The 5,005-nt window shown below is 32.5% G+C and overlaps 1 long non-coding RNA gene across 2 annotated transcripts; it reads right to left on the bottom strand.

Annotated features, from left to right (window-relative positions):
* Positions 1–830: 830 nt before the first annotated feature.
* On the bottom strand, positions 831–4,643 carry LOC107666592 (uncharacterized). Of its 2 annotated transcripts, XR_001631691.1 has the most exons (4): positions 4,529–4,643; positions 4,353–4,443; positions 1,183–1,349; positions 831–1,074 (listed from the first exon to the last, which is right to left on the bottom strand). It is a non-coding gene; the product is annotated as an uncharacterized LOC107666592 (long non-coding RNA). The 2 variants fall into 2 exon arrangements; XR_001631690.1 differs by having other exon boundaries at positions 835–1,074; positions 4,353–4,643.
* Between the last annotated feature and the right edge of the window lie 362 nt (positions 4,644–5,005).

Below are 5,005 nucleotides of genomic sequence, written 5' to 3'. Positions count from 1 at the left end.
TTTATAAGTTTTTTTTTTTTTTTTTTTTTTTAATGAGTTCAGTTAGCAGTTCCTTTGTTACTAACCTAAAACTATAAGTTGTTGTAAGAGGAAGTCTGCTTAAATACATATCCAATATTTATTTGAAAAGAAAAAGGCCAGAAGCTTGAGTATATTGAATGAAAAAGTGAAAACTACTAGCTGAATGACAAAGAATAAATGTACAGCATTTAATTGTATAATATACACTACAGTTCAAAAGTTAGTCACCACTTTTTTTTAAAAGCTCCTTATGCTCACTAAGACTGCTATTTGATCAAAAATACAAAGAGAAACATTGTGAAATATTATTACATTTTAAAATGACTGTTTTCTATTTGAATATATTGTAAAACATTTTTTATTCTTGTGATGCAAAGCTGAATTTTCAGCATCATTACTCCAGTCTTCAGCGTCACATGATCCTTAAGAAATCATTCTAATATGCTGATTTGCTGCTCAAGAAACAATTGTGCTGATTAATAATTTTGTGGAAACCACAAAACATTTTCAGATTCTTGATTTTTGCACAGAGATGCAAACCTAGAAATTACATTTTAAGTGATTAACCAATAACAAAATCAGCTTTAGGTTTAAAAGAAATAAAGCATCCATTGCTGAAGTAATAATAATCAGAATGTTATCTGTAAATCTAAAACTCATGTACTCAATAAAATGCACGAAAAGTGACCAACATATCAAGTCGTGAGCTTTTAAACTGCCAAAAAGTGAACGTTGACCACAACATCATTCTTCTTTTCAGCAAACATCTATAAAAACTTCCACCACAAAGCAGTTCCTTTACTGTGTTTCTTTCAAATACTCTCATAAACAAGTATTCATCCTACTTGAACAGCAGCTTGATTAACAGCTCTAAGTGCATTGCTCCATTTCTGCCCTGGGTCCATCAACCCTCTACGATCCGTTTCAACACAGATCCCAGGCCACCTTTAGCCACTTGTAGAGGCGTCATCTTTTCCTTGTTCTCAATGTAGATGCTGGCACCATGTTCCACAAGGAACAGCCTCCGTTCGCTCCTAGTCACATGCAAGATGACTGGCAAAAACAATAAGAAGCTCATGCAGAACTGCTCTGAGGAAGCATTTATATATAATTATGAGCCAATAAAGAACAGTAACACTGCTACACAGTAGTTCTACTCACAGTGGAGTGTTTCCCTCTGAGTCTTGAATGTTGGTAGAAGCACTCTCTTTCAAAAGAAGCTGAATGAGTCGGTAGTTGCCCTTGGCAGATGCTCTGTGTAGAGGTGTGGATTCCAGTTTGTCCGTCGCATTAGGATCTGCACCGTTTTCCAGCAAAATCTGGGCTATCTGTTGAAAAAAAAAAGATAGAAAAACAATGCATTATAATTATTTTATTGAAAAATATTTCTTATTCAATATGATTGCAAAAATTTTATATTAATATAAAAATAAATGTTCACAATTTTCAGAAAGATTTAATGTATTTCTTTTTAACTATGAGAGCTGGCAATATATTAATAAAAAAATGAATATAAAAAGTTCCACAATTTTCTGGTTAAAAAAGAGCTGGGAAAATATTAATAGAAAAAAATGAACAAGAAAATATTCATATAAAAATATTAATAAGTTTCATGATTTTTAGAAAGATGTAATGTAATCATTTAATATAACTCCTATTTAAAAAAAAAAAAAAAAGTGTTGGCAATATATTATTATAAAACAAATAGGAAAATATTCATATAAATAGTTTTACAATTTTCAGGAAAAAATATGAAACGAACTACCAGAAAACAAAAATTCACTTTCATCAAAAATTAGGGGCGGTCACACGTGGGAGTGGAATTCATGAGAATGGAAATCTAATGATCCATCACCTGAGTTCCTCATTTGAGAGTTTCTGAATGAAAAAAAAAAAAAAGCTGGCAATATACAGTGGGTGAAATAATTATTTGATCCCCAGCTGATTTTGCAAGTTTGCCCACTTACAAAGAAATATTTTTTTATGGTAGGTTTATTTTAACAGAAAAAAAAAACAAGCACATTACATAAAAGGTTATAAATTGATTAGCATTACTACTTACTAACAATTACTGTAATTGCCCAAAAGGGTTTTTTTATTTTCCAAAGGTTGTAGTAAATTCCTAGTTACAAGACTGACTTACTACAGGTGAAAGTTTGCCAATATCACCCTTACTGTACATACAGTACATAATTAATCTTCAAAAACCATTACTGCAATTGACCAGAAGGTTTTTTTCATGTTCCAAAGGCTGTAGTACATTTGTACTTACAAGACTGACTTACTACAGGTGAGATGTTGCCAATATCTTCCTTACTGTACATGCAGTACATAATTAATCTTAGAAAAAAAAATTAAACTAAGTAAGCCTTGTAACTACAAACATACTACAACCTTTGGAACATAAAAAAACCCTTATGGTGAATTACTGTAATTGTTTTCTAAGAATAATTATGTACTGTACGTACAGTAAGAAAGATATTGGCAAAATCTCACCTGTAGTAAGTCAGTCTTGTAAGTACAAATGTACTACAGCCTTTGGAACATAAAAAAACCTTTTGGTGAATTACTGTAATTGTTTTCTAAGAATAATTATGTACCGTATGTACAGTAAGGGAGGTACTGGCAAAATCTCATGTGTAGTAAGTTGGTCTGGTCACTAGGAATGTACTACAACCTTTGGAACATAAAAAAAACCTTTTGGTGAATTACAGTAATTGTTTTTATGAATAATTATGTACTGTACATACAGTAAGAAAGAAATTAGCAAAATTTCAACTGTAGTAAATCAGTCTTTTAACTACAAACATCCTACAGCCTTTGGAACATGAAAAAACCCTTTTGGTGAATTACAGTAATTGTTTTTATGAATAATTATGTACTGTACATACAGTAAGAAAGAAATCAGCAAAATTTAAACTGTAGTAAATCAGTCTTTTAACTACAAACACCCTACAGCCTTTGGAACATGAAAAACAAACCCTTTTGGTGAATTACTGTAATTGTTTTTAAGAATAATTATGTACTGCACATACTGTAAGGGAGATATTGGCAAAATTTCACCTGTAGTAAGTCAGTCTCATAACAACAAATGTACTACAGCCTTTGGAACATGAAAAAAACCCTTTTGGTGAATTACAGTAATTGTTTTTATGAATAATTATGTACTGTACGTACAGTAAGAAAGATATTGACAACATCTCACCTGTAGTAAGTCAGTCTCATAACTACAAATGTACTACAGCCTTTGGAACATGAAAAAACACTTTTGGTCAAATACAGTAATGGTTTTTGAAGATTAATTATGTACTGTATGTACAGTAAGGGTGATATTGTCTAACTTTCACCTGTAGTAAGTCAGTCTGGCCACTAGGAATGTACTACAACCTTTGGAACATGAAAAAACCCTTTTGGTGAATTACAGTAATTGTTTTCTAAGAATAAGTATGTACTGTATGTACAGTAAGGGTGATATTGTCTAACTTTCACCTGTAGTAAGTCAGTCTGGCCACTAGGAATGTACTACAACCTTTGGAACATGAAAAAACCCTTTTGGTGAATTACAGTAATTGTTTTTATGAATAATTATGTACTGTACATACAGTAAGAAAGAAATCAGCAAAATTTAAACTGTAGTAAATCAGTCTTTTAACTACAAACACCCTACAGCCTTTGGAACATGAAAAACAAACCCTTTTGGTGAATTACTGTAATTGTTTTTAAGAATAATTATGTACTGCACATACTGTAAGGGAGATATTGGCAAAATTTCACCTGTAGTAAGTCAGTCTTGTAACTACAAACGTACTACAACCTTTGGAACATTAAAAAAAAACTTTTGGTGAATTATAGTAATTTTTAAAAGAAAATAGTTATGTACTGTACATACAGTAAGGGAGATATTGTCTATGGCGACATATTGGTTAAATATTTTCTGTCAGTTTGCCCACAAAGCATTTACTATGACATAATTTGTATTAATTATTGGACTTCGTTTTGTACTGAGAGGTAAATTTGCAGACGGTCCCTAACGCAGCCTAGGCGAATATCCAGCGAATATCAAACCTGAAACTAACTTTACCGCGCTCCTGGAATGACATAAAAGAGTAAAGAACTCCACCAAGAGGATATGCAGTGAATGACAACGTGTCAATAGTGCTACTATCTGGGACATGTAACCACAAAAACCCTGATGTCATGTATGAACTGCACATTTAAATGAATTAGAGATCAGTAATAACACCGAGAGGAAAGTTTCTTTTGAAATACAATAACATTAACTGATGCAGCGTAAGGCTTCTGGCCTGAAGCATGACACAATGCTGACTCACATCATCTTTGAGATCCACTTCAGCTCCAAGATCCAACAGAAACTGCACGATTTCCACATGTCCAGCTGAACAAGCCCAGTGCAGAGCAGTCCTGCGTCAAACTTCTGAATCAATGCACAGACTTCAATATAGCATCATGCTGAAACTGTGTTTGTGCACCTACACTGCCCACATACCTGATCTGTTCTCGTCGCTTGTGAGCTGTCAGACAACACGCATTTCTCCAGTTCTTCAAACTTCCCAGTATAAGCCAAATTACAGATTTCTACATTTGACACTCTTACCTCCATCTTTTGGGGAACGCCAGTATGACGATTCAATCCAAATGGCCCCGCCCCAAACAGACAAGCTGCAATTTCATTGGATAAAACAACTTACTTTGGTGCCGCAGAATGGTGCCTGATTAAAATAAATATACAGTAACTAACAAACGTATCTAAAATTGTAATAATAAAGCTGATTGAGCCATTCATTTGGCTAATTTGTAGGTTATATCATATCCGTATGATTTCATTTAAACCCAGTGTAGCCGCACATACTTTATATTTAGAAACTTTATATTCTATAAATTCTTTATTTTTATTTAAAAGGATATGTTTATATATATATTTATATATATATATATATATATATATATATATAAACTCAAATTA

Source organism: Sinocyclocheilus anshuiensis, unplaced genomic scaffold (genome assembly GCF_001515605.1).
Source record: "Sinocyclocheilus anshuiensis isolate Anshui unplaced genomic scaffold, SAMN03320099.WGS_v1.1 scaffold1293, whole genome shotgun sequence".
NCBI lineage: Eukaryota > Metazoa > Chordata > Actinopteri > Cypriniformes > Cyprinidae > Sinocyclocheilus > Sinocyclocheilus anshuiensis.
Note: the sequence above shows the minus strand (reverse complement) of the source record. Positions and strands in the feature narration are given on the sequence as shown.